The 12,758-nt window shown below is 38.7% G+C and overlaps 1 pseudogene; it reads left to right on the forward strand.

Moving 5' to 3' along the window:
* LOC102860281 overlaps positions 1-12,758 on the forward strand; it is a 73,606-nt pseudogene that overhangs the window by 8,408 nt on the left and 52,440 nt on the right.

Below are 12,758 nucleotides of genomic sequence, written 5' to 3' on the forward strand. Positions count from 1 at the left end.
AAGATGGATTGATACAGTGACTGTAACAATAGACTCCAGTACATCAGAGATGATGAGGAAAGGACAGGATAGGGCAAAGCTCAGGTCCATTGGTCATAGAGTTGCTTTGAGCCATAATTATCTTGTTGGTAATTAACAACAACAATAGAGATAAAAGAGGAGGGAGAGCTATAAAGGAGGAGACTTTCAGTACCCCTGAGAATATATAACATAATAACGTAGAATACAGGACATCTTTTTTGACCTTAGCCCCTCTTCAATGAAGTTCCTTTACATCAGAGAGGTCCAAGATACCTACATCTCAAAGAATGGTGGGACTATAGATGCTGAAGGAAGCAAGCACTTTCTCCACAACCAACAAAAAGATATCAGATTTAGTCACCCTGATTTTGGACTTCTAACTACTTAAACTGTCAGAAGTGAGCTCTGGTGGCATAGTCATAGGGAGTTGTATTACGAGCACAAAGCCTGTGCCTCTCTACTGGATTGGATGTACCAGCAAACCCTTGGGGGAAATAATGGCCTTCTCTTCTCCTTCTATCTGTAGTCTCAGAAACCCAAAGGAGTGTCAGCTATGTGTCAGTACTGACTTGATGTTAATGAGAGAGAGAGAGAGAGAGAGAGAGAAGTTTCTGTTAATTAAAATCATCAACTTGTAACTATATACAGAAGCACTAGTTAACTAATACTAGCAAAGATAAGACACTTGACAAGATGGATTGAAATGTAAATTAAAAAAATGGGCTTGAGTATGACAGAGATTGTGAGGATCTTGCAGGATAGGGCCAGGTTTCAAACTGTTGTTCTTAGAGTCTGTGGGTCACCTTAAAATTATTAACATGAAGGTAACTAAAATAACACAGGAACATTCTGATTTGCCTTATTTTTTAATAAATTTTTTATTTTACACTGGTTTACTTACAAAGTACATCTATACTGATTTTCACACCAGATCTTTCCCATTTCCTTTACTCACTCCTCCCTCTACCCATCTAAGTGTGTGACCCTATGATTACCCCCTTGCTCACCCTCACCCCCATGTTCCTGCCGTAGCCCCTCGGATGCTCATACATGTTCTACTAGTTATCCTTCTGTTTCTACAAGCAGGGTGTTATATACTATTTCTCCTTGTGGGACCGAGTTAATTCACTTACTGTTTTGCCTTTTGACACTCTCATTTCTCTTGCCACCAAGACTACACAGCGGCTGGTTGTTATTTTTCAACATCTCTCTGGCCATATCGCTGTCTTCTGGATCAAAGATGAGCTTGCTACAGGGATCTGGGGCCCATAGAATGTGCCCTTCTTTCTTGATGGCAGTGATTATCCTCTCCTCCACTTCTAGTATGTTCATTTAAAGCATAGTGGGATGACAAAATCGACAAGTTCTCATATTAGTGTTGATACACTCTAGCAACATGCCCAAAATAAGTGAGACTAAGTTTTATCATCTTTGCCGGCTAGGGGCAATCTGGCTGCATCTTCTCTCGACATATTCTTTTGTCAGTCAATGATATATTCAGTACTCTTCCTCAACACCACACTTCTAAGTGTGAGGGGCTATTCCATGAAAAGAGACGGCATGCTTGGAAAGGTGGAGAGTCAGTGAAGGAGACGGAAGATCTTCAACGAGACAGACTGACAAAGTGACTGCACCTATGGGTCCAGGAATGGTGTATCCTTTGGGATTGGGCACTGGTGTTTTAGAACCTCCTCTCCCCCAGGACAACTGATGCCAAGACATGTAGAGATCTCCAAGGGACATTGGGCCACTGCAAGAAGAAAAGGATATTCCTCCAGAGCTAACAGAGAAAGAAAACCTTCCTGAGCTGATACTCTGAATTTGGATTGATGGCGTTATAAACTATGAAAAAAAAAATAACTTCTTTAAACCATCCATTTAATAATAGCAGTAAATAACCCACATATTTTGATCTTATTTTTAAAAAATATTTCACTTCTTTAGGCTCACCCTGTGATCCGACATTCATCCTGGGCTGTGCACCCTGTAATGTGATCTGCTCAGTTGTTTTCCATCATCATTTTGATTATAAAGACCAGGATTTGCTTACCTTGATGGGAAAACTCAATGAAAATGTCAGTGTTCTAAGCTCACCATGGATGCAGGTATGGTCAAAACTGTTGATTCCTCGAAGTTATTTATGGTTAATTTTCTGTCAAATGCAATGTTCTATGTAGACAAAGCTACACAATTTTAAAAAATCTTATTTAGGGTTAGTTAAAGATTGAATTGTGTCACCTCAAAATAATGTAATATAAATTCTAGACCCTTTCTCAGACACCATTTTAAGTAAGTTTATTTTGATTAAATTTCTTTTAAGATGTAAGAGCAATTAAACAACAAGCAAATGATCAAACAGAGGTGAAAAAAGAGATGCCAAACTACAAAAACATTGTCAGGAAGAGGAACTCATGCAGACAAGGGTCTTCCTGCAGAGCTCATGTAGAAAGAAAGCATTTCCCTAGACCTGGCATCCTGAAAGAGAACTTACGGCCTCCTAGCTTGTGAGAAAGGAGATTTCTCTTACAGTCACACGCTCATAGTATTTTTGCTATAACAGCACTATATAACTGAGACAGCATCATGAAGTGAACATCAACAAAAGATGCTGCTGCTATTTCTTTCACATACTAGAAAAGGATACCTAAGGTATAGATGTTGCCAAGCCAATGAGCTTCCCTGTCCTGTCTTTTTTCGCCACTTTACTCCTAACCCAAGTGCTCTGATGACTGTCAAAGAAGCATAGACAGAGTACTCAAAGGAGATCCAAAACCCTTGTTAAAAGACTTTCATTGCACATATAAAGCTGTTTCCAATCAATACATAGTGATCTCTTTATCAGATTCCTTGTCAAAATAGTCTATGACAGGATATTAAGGAGTTAGGAGGTTGAAAGCACAGGCACAACCAGGAAATACTCATTAGCGCAGGGCTCTTTGATTCTTCACCTGTGATTCCATAGATGATGCTTATTTGTTAGGGATGAAAAAAGTGTACTAAATACAAAACATAGTTTTCCCTTGCACTATTCCGTTACAGTGTGGATGTGTTCTGTCTAAATGATAATTGCATGATCTGAAAGTATTCACTGACATGCTCTTTTGCATAGCTTTTTCATTCATGATATGCTAATTTTAAATCTATCTTAGTTCCATAATACTGCTACTGATGGGGAAGAAGCAGTCTGACTTGTTTTTTCTCCATATCCTGTTAACCTCTCTTTTCATCACAAAATATGAACTGTGCCGATTTATCCTATGCTCTATTTTACAATCCATGTAACATTAGAAGATTGGTATAAATAGTTTTATTCTTTAAAAATCATGTAGAAAAACAGAAAATAAGTCTTTTAATAATCATTGTTTTCTCCCTTTTGTCTTTTTATAAACCTATAAAATTATATTTACAATAAAAATATTCCCTTCAAGTTAGGGATTATAAACCAGTTTATATCTAGGGATCGGTATAGGGCACATGTGAAATACTTTAGTATTTAGTCAAATTCTTCTCTCTCTCTTAGGTCTGCAATGCTTTTCCTGTAATCCTTGATTATTTTCCCGGGAGTCATAACAAAGTACTTGAGAATATCAGGTATATGGAAGCCTTTTTTTTGGAGAAAGTTAAAGAACACCAAAACACTCTTGACATTAACAATCCTCGAGATTTCATTGATTGCTTCCTGATAAAAATGCAACAGGTAAAATGTTAGTGACATAGAAGTTGTTTGTTTACTTGTGTAATTTTAGTTCATTAAACAGGTCCATACTTTACTGCTGTTGTTGTCTGATGCTATCAAGCTGACAACTACTTGGAAGCAACTTTATGAACTTTGCCTGGTGCTGCCTCATTCCCACCATCTGTCATATCCCAGATCCCAATGCTACTGTCACAGTGTAGGTTCATCTTGTGGGAGGTCTTCTCTTTCTCTGACCTTCCACGTTTCCAACTTGATGTCTTCTTCCAAAGAATATCCTCCCTTGACAAGTGTGTTGGAAGTTTTTCCATCATTTCTTCTAATAATCACCCTGTTTGCACTTCTTCCAAGATGGACTTTTTTGTTCTTTTGGCAATTTACGGGAGTCAGCACTCATCCCCAACACCATAACCTGAAGGCTCAAATCCTTCTTCTGTCTTGTTTACTCATTGTCCAACTTTCAGATGCACAGCAAGTAACTGAAAAGACGATGACTTAGACCGATATACCTTACTCTTTAAACTGACAAAATTTTAGAGGTGGCTTTTTATTGTTTTGCATATAATCATTCATATAGTATCTTATATCATTAATTATTATTAATCTAGACTTCTAATCTCTTTCATTAAATTCTTCTATATCTGCCAATTCCTTTCAATACAATGACTCAGTATATTCCTTTCATCTTCTTTTGATACCTCCTGGATCATTTAGCATTCTGCCTAAAGCATCCTTGATTGTAGCAACTCAAGGTTTGAATTTATTCTTCAGTTCCTTGAGCTTAAGAAATGCTGAACGAGTTTGGCCCTTTTGATTTTCCGACTCTAGCTCCTCGTACATTTCATTGTAATATTTTGCAGATACAGAAGAATTTAATGAAATAGGATTTGAGCCAGAGCCTATGGTGATGAAGGCAGAAGTTCAAGCTGCTTTGAAGGAAATAGCCAAAAATAAGGCCAAGTAATAGATGGTATACCAATTGACATATTTCAGCTAAAAGATGCTGCCATGAATGTGCTCACCAAGTTGTGCCAAGAAATCTGGAGAACATCCACTTGGCCAACAGGCTGGAAGAAGTCTATATTTGTTCCCATCCCAAAGAAGGGCGACCCAACTGAGTGTGGAAACTACAGAACAATATCATTGATTTCTACTGAAGATTATCCAAAAACGAATGGAAGAGTACATCAGCAGAAAACTGCCAGAAGTCCAGGCTGGGTTTAGAAGGGGTCGTGGTACTAGGGATATTGTAGCTGATGTTAGATGGATGAAAGCAGAGAATACCAGAAGAATGTCTATCTGTGTTTCATTGATTATGCAAAGGCTTTTGACTGCGTGGATCATAACAAACTATGGCTGACTCTGAGAAGAATGGGAATCCCAGAACATTTAATCGTGCTAATGCGAAACCTATACTTGGACCAAGAGGCAGTCGTCAGAACAGAGCAGGGCAACACTGCATGGTGTAAAATTGGGAAGGGTGTACGCCAGGGATGTGTCCTATCTCCATACTTTTCAACCTGTATGCAGAGCAGATTATCCGAGAGGCTGGGCTCTATGAGGAGAGGCATGGCGTTAGGATTGGTGGACAATCTATCAACAATCTGCGTTATGCAGATGAACAATCCTGCTCGCTGAAACTGAGGAGGACCTCATACACTTACTGCGGAGAGTCAAGGACTGCAGCCTTCAATATTGACTGAGACTCAATGTCAAGAAGACAAAAATTCTCACCACTGGACCAATCAGTAGCATCAGGATGGATGGCGAAGATGTTGAGATTGTTCACAGCTTCAGTTTGCTCGGCTCCATGGTCAACACTCTTGGCATCAGTAGCCAGGAAATAAAAAAACATATCGTGATGGGAAAGTCTGCTGTTAGGGAACTCTCTAAAGTACTCAAGAGCAACGGTGTCTTTGCAATCACTTGTTATGCATCAGAGAGTTGGACAATGACTAGGGAGGGTAGAAGGAGAATTGACGCCTTTGAGCTGTGGTGCTGGAGAAGAATACTGAATGTACCATGGACTGCCAAGAAAACAAACCGATCCATCCTAGAGAGGGTTGAAGTAGGCTGCTCCTTGGAGGCAAGGATTCTGGGGCTTCATCTGACGTACTTTGGACATGTTGTAAGGAGAGACAGGTCTTTGGAGAAGGACATCATCCTGGGTAGAGTGGACAGACAGCGCAGGAGGGGAAGCTCCTCTATGAGGTGGATTGCTTCAGTGACTGGGGTAATCGGGATGGGTGTGTCAGAGGCAATGAGATTGGCACAGGATAGTGCATGGTTTAGGGTTGTTGTACATAGGGTTACTATGAGTCGCAACAACAACAACAACAACTTATTATCTCCTCTTCAAGCCATCATGGACCCCTTTCCTACTTCGCCCCTCCACCCACTAACCTCAGCTATCCTAGTGACATTCCCCTTTTCTTCTGTTCCTATTTCCCCTTCTCTTTCTTTTCAATTTTAAACATATGTCTTGCTCAGTGAAAACAGGAGGGTAATTGAACAGGAGAAAATGAATAAACGGATATCATTTTCTTTGGAGAAGTACTTGACAGCAGATGTTCCAATGCAAAATTTCCTTTCATACCTGATTAGACAAGTGACGTTTGTCAAGCGATTTACTTGCCTCTTATGTGCAAGGTGAAAATCTTTGTTTTCTTGATGTTGAGTTTCAATCCATATTGAAGGCTGCAGTCCTTGACCTTTTGTACTAAATGCCTTAGGCCCTCCTCAGTTTCAGCAATCAAGCTGTGTCATCGGCATAACACAAGTAGCTGGTGAGTCTTCTTCCAATCCTGATACTACATAACTCCTCATAAAGCCCGCCTCCCAGATGACCTTTTCTGATATAGACAGTAAAAGTGGGGAGATGGGAGGGATCTCTTGTAAACACCTTTCCTGATTTTGAACCGTACAATGTTTTCTGACTCTGTTCTCATAACTGTCTTCTGGTCCAAGTATAGATTTCACATAACTACAATCAAGTGTTCTGGGATTCTCATTTTTCTCAGAGTTAGCCACAGTTTTTTAGGACCCACAAAGTCAAATGCCTTTGCACAGTCAATGAAACCGAGACAGACAATCCTCTAGGACTCTCTGCCTTCAGCTACAATCCATCTAACATTGGCTATAATACACCTAGCACCACAGTCTCTACTAAATCCAGCTTGCACAAGTGGCATCTCCCTGCTAATGTACTGTTCCAATCATATTTTCTACAATTTTCAGAAGGATCTTTGCTTGCATGTGATACTAAATATATTGTTCGATAATTTCCACACTCTGTTAGGTCACATTTTTTTAGAATGGGAATAAACATGGATCTCCTCTAGTCACTTGACCAGGTAGTTGTCCTCCTGATTTCTGGGCACAACTTGATGCGCACATCAGGGTAGCGTCTCTTTCTTGAAATATGTCAATTGGTATTCCATCAGTTCCTGGGGCTTGTTTTTTGACAGTTATTTCAGAGTGGCATGAACTTCCTCCTTCATCACCATAGGCTCTTGATAATATGTTGATTCATGAAATTCTTCTGCGTCAGCCAATTTTTTTTGTATAGTAACTCTGTGTACTCCTTCTATCCTCTTTTGTTGCTTCCTGAGTTATTCAATATTCTGCCCACAGCACTGTTAAATATTGCAACTCACCGCTTGAATATGTTCCTCAGTTCCTTTCATTGTGAAAATTGGCAACATCATGCTATATACTGAAGAGATTGAGACTGTTACAGGTTCAGCTTGGTTGGTTCCTCAATCAACATCATTGATACCAACAGTTAGGAAATCAAAAGAGGAATTGCATTGGGAAAATGTGCTGTCAGCAACCTCACTAGAGGACCGAGGAGTAATGATGTCAGTCTAGAGACTAAGATGTGCCTAATCAAGTTCATGGTCTTTGTTATTACTTGCTATGCATCAAAGAGCTGAACAATGAATGACTAAGGATGACAGAATAATTGGTGCCTTTGAGGTGTGGTGCTGGAAAAGAGTACTGGGCTGTGAAGAGAACAAACAGGTTCATCCTAGAGAGGCCGAAACCAGGCTGCTCCTTGGAGGTAAGAATTTTGAAGCTCTGACATACTTTGTGCATGTTTCAAGGAAGACCAGTCCTTGGAGAGGGTGGTCATGCTTGGGAGTTTAGAGATTCAGTGCAAGAAAGAAAGACCTGGACGAGATGGATTGATTCAGTGACTGGGGAGATAAGGGTAGATGTGTCAGAGACAATAATTATGTCACAGGACAGAGCAGCTTTCAGGGCTGTTGTAGATAGCATTGCTGAATCACAAGGGACTTGATGTCACATAACAATGACACCATGTGCATGGATCAACAATAATCCTTATGAGGTAATTTTAAAATTACATTATGTTGAACAGTTCAGAAATTAAAATAAGTAGACCCTTTTCTATATTGTTTCTCCTAGTACCATTGAGTGAACTCATAACGACCTGAACATCAGGCCAAAACCTTGTCCTGCATCATCATAATCTCCACTATGACAAGTCCACTGTTAATGTCACTATGTCAGGTCATCTTGTTAAAGGTCTTTCTTATTCTCACCCTCCTCCATTCCACATATAACATCATTTTCGGAGAGTGGTCTCCGCTTCAAACATGATCAAAGTATATGAGATGAAGTCTCATCATTCTTCCTCCAAGGAGCAGTCTGGATACACTTCCTCCAAGAGAGTTTTGTTTGTTTTTTATGGGAAATATCCATGGGATACTTGATATGCTTCCCCAATACAAAAATTGAAAGACATCATGCCTTTGATCTTCCTTATTACTGTCTATCTTATACACGTTTATGAAAGAATGGAAAATTCCATGCCTTGATTCAGGCACACCTTAGTATTAAAACTAACATCTTTGTATTTCAGCACTTTCACTCAGCAAAACATCTTTTAATTTTGATTACTGTTATTTTGAGTGTTGATTGTTATGGTCTTTGGCTACTTACAATCTGCCTAAATAGAAGTAAAGTGCCCACCAACAATGAAAGAGAACAATGAAACGAATTTAGAAAATATTAAATATCATTTTATCAAATAAGATGGGAATCATCATTGCTCAAAGTGAATGAGAGAATGAATAGAAATACTGCAGTAAGGGAAGGAGAAGGCATTTCACATATGTAAAATTGTATGTACAGATTTTTGTTGTGGGAAAGAAATAAGGTAAGTTGAAGGGAAAAACCTCATTTGTCCTTGACCAAAAATTAATTAGAACAATCACAGAGTTGGAATATTTTGTCTGTCAGATACCCTTACGTATGGATATTGGCATGAAAAGTTTTATATTTGATCAAGTAGATATGGTTTTCAACACAGGAATAAAAATGCCAATAATTACAAGGAAAATTATCGTGAGAAATGTTTAGAATGATCTGTATGCCAAGAATAGAAGTCAATACCAAATCAATTGTTTGTTTGTTTATTTATACTCCATTTCAATGGGACTGCAGGCATTCCATCATGTTGAAAACCTTCCTCTTTTTCACTAGTCTTTTACTTGACCAAGTATGATATCTTTCTCAAGTTATGACTCTTTCTGATAATATGCCAAAAGTATGTGAGACAAAATCTCACCATCTTGCTTCCAAGGAAATACTACTTGTTGTTACTGTTTGTTGTTAGGTGGTGTTGATTTGAGTAAGACTCATAGCAACCTGATAAACAAAAGATATGAACCTTGCTCTAGCCTGTGCCATCCTCTCAGTTCCCAACACTTAAGAGCCCATTGCAGCAGTCACAGTGTCAACCCACCTGATCAAGGGTCTTCTTCTCCTTCACCAACTCTCCATCTTTTACAGTATCATGTCCCTCTCCAAGAAGTAGCCCCTCCTAGAAACATGCCTGAAGTATGGAGGTAAAGCCGGATCATTCTTTCCTCCAATGAGCACTCCAGGAGCAGCCTCTCCAAGACATCTCTGTTTGTTCTCATGACCAACCATGGGATGTTCACAGCTCTTCTCCAACACCTGAACTCAAGGTGTCAGTTCTACTCAAAGGTGTCAGTTCTGTTTTTGTCACCCGTCCAGTTCTCAGATGTGTAATAAGTGAGCAGAAAAAATATGGCCTGAATCAGACACCCCTTAGTCCTCACACTGACATCATTACTCCTCAATAACTGCAGATTTTCCCAGGGCAATGCATCGCCTTATTATCTGACAGCTGGTACCAAGGTGGTTAATTGTGGGTAAAAGAAAGATGAAGCTTTTGACAGTGTCAATCTTCTTTCCATCCATCACAATGTTCTCTATAAATTTTAATCCAAGAAAGATTTGTTTGTTCTTTTGGTAATCCATGAGATATTCAGTATTCATCAACTCTGAAAGTTAAAGACAATTTTCTTTGATCTTCTTTATTCATTGTCCAACTTTCACAATAATATGAGAAGACTGAAAAATACCATAGTTTGAGACTGGCACAAATTAGCCTTCAAAGTGACGTCCTTTCTCTTTAACACTTTAAAAAGGTATTTAAAATCAGATTTGCCATTTCAACATATCCCTTGATTTCTTAATAATTGTTTTCATGGATATTAATTGTGAATCAAAGTAAAATTATATCCTTGATAATTTCAATCTATTTATCTTGATGTTGTTTACTGATATACATATGAGGAATTTTTATTATTGACGTTCAGCCATAATTTGTACAGAGGATATAGTTTGTAAGCTTCAACATTAAGTACTTCTTGATTAAGTTCTTTTCTGCAAGAAAGGTGTATCTGCATCTCAGAGATAGTTAAGGAGTCTCCCTCCAATTCTGATACATTGCTTTTCATATAGTTCATATTCTCATATACGTTCACAATGCATAGCAATAAGTATGAACATGCACATTACATAATCTTCATTGCTGAAAACGAAGGAGATTTGAAACCTTTACTGTGAAACACTCACTAATAAAATGTTTCAGTTTAGATTACAACTTAGATTAATGAAAGCAAATATCCTATATTTGGAACAATAGATGGTATCATAATGAATGAAGAAAAAGTTGTAGTTGTCAAGGATTTCGCTTATTTGGACTCACAATCAGTGCACATGGAAGCAGTAGTCAAGAACTCAAAGTACGCATACTTTGTCTTTCCTTTAGGTATTGGGCATGATTTATAACTCATTGGCAAAAATCCTCTGGCATAACCTACCTAAGATGACAAAAGGAAATTTTACACAAGAAAAGGAAATTAGGTTGGTTTTGTGGTCTAAGCCGTAGCTGGCAATCCAATGGATTTTCAAAAGTAGTAAATCACACATGAGTGCATTACTCTTCTTTCTGTCATAGAACAGCTGGTGGATTTGAACCATGAGTTTTTGATTCAAAGGTGCAAAAGGATGGGAAATGGAAATTTTACACAGGAAAAGGAAAGTAGATAGGAAATCGTATTAAAGTCATCTTATCTGCAATATCAACCATACCATAAAGAATGTTTTAAATACAAAGAACTAATTTCTAAGTTTGTGTACCTTTCAAATAGTACATTCTTTTGAATTGATTTCAAATATATAAACTGGAAAAATCATTTGTCAAACTATTGCCTAATATTCGTAGGAAAAGCACAATAAACAAACTGAATTTACTACTGAAAACATGGTAACCACTGTAACTGACCTGTTTGGAGCTGGGACAGAGACAGTAAGCACCACCCTGAGATATGGACTCCTACTTCTGCTGAAGCACCCTGAGGTCAGAGGTACGAATACAAATGATAGAGTTCAGAAGGCTGAACTTCAAAAAGAAAGTTGGTATTGAATTGCTGGAATTTTCTACCTTATTTCTCTTAAACAAACCTCATTATTTAAATTACTAAGGCACTTGGTATGATGAGTCTGAGTTTGATACAGAGATAGAAAAGGACAACTTTGCACAGAAGAGGAAGGGGGTTGAGATGGGAAAGAAAGCATGGGCAGAGCAAGATCATAAAGATTCGTGAGGGTGATGAGGTTAGGTTGTGGTTAGATGATGTTTCACTGACTACAGTACATTGTGACCTAATGCAAAGCAAACTGAAGCCTCGTCCTACCCTGTGCCATCTTCACACTCTCTACCTTGCTCAAGCTCCCTGTTGTAGTTCACTAGTCAAACACCAAGTTTAGAGTCTCCCTCTCTTTCACTCACTTTCCACCTTTTCAAGCTGTCTGGTGTCTTTTCCAGGGACTGGCACGTCTTGATTATATGCCCAAAATATATGAGAGGAGTTTCATCACCATTGCATCCAAAAAGCATTGAGGTTGCATTTTCTCCAAAATAATTTTGTGCTTTTGCCAGAATGTGGTATGTTCAATGCTCTTAGCCAACAACACAGTTCAAAGTCAACGAATCATCTTCAGTTTCATTATTCATTATCTAATATTTGTATACATAAGAAGTAATAAAAAATTTATGGCCTAGTGTTAAGTGAGAAGGTATTTTTTCAGGAAAATTTCTAGAAGTTTACTGGTTATATGCCATTGATTCAGAATCAACTCTTAGCCGCCCATCCAGCAGGTTTGCAGAGACAATAAACCAGACAGCATGAGATTTTCCATATTTTTCCTGTAGAGCAAGCAGTTAGTGGTTTTGAACCATGTTCCTTTGAATTGACAGTACAGCTCCTTACTCACTAAGCCACAATAACTCTCTGGTGGGCACTGTTGTTGTTGTGTGCCATTGAATCGCTTGTGACTCATAGCTGTCCTATGTACAACAGCTTTGAGGCCCACCCTGTTCTGAGCCAGTCACACTGACTCAAATACACGTACCTTCATTACTTCAGTTAATTTATCAACACATCTCAACCTGGATCTTCCTTTCTTGCACTGTCTTTCCACACTTCCAAGCATGATGTCCTCCAAGGACTAGCCTTTCCTAGCTACATACCCAAAGTGTGGGTGATTAAGCTTCAAAATCCTAGCCTCCAAGGAGAAACTTGGTTTCACCCTCTCCAAGTCAGACTTATTTGTTTTCTTGATGGCCCATTATATGTTCAAGACTCCTCTCTAGCACCACAACTCAAAGGCATCAGTTCATCTTCTGTCTGTTAGATAT

Source organism: Elephantulus edwardii, unplaced genomic scaffold, assembly GCF_000299155.1.
Source record: "Elephantulus edwardii isolate Elephantulus edwardi_28Jun2011 unplaced genomic scaffold, EleEdw1.0 scaffold00006, whole genome shotgun sequence".
In the NCBI taxonomy this organism is placed as follows: domain Eukaryota; kingdom Metazoa; phylum Chordata; class Mammalia; order Macroscelidea; family Macroscelididae; genus Elephantulus; species Elephantulus edwardii.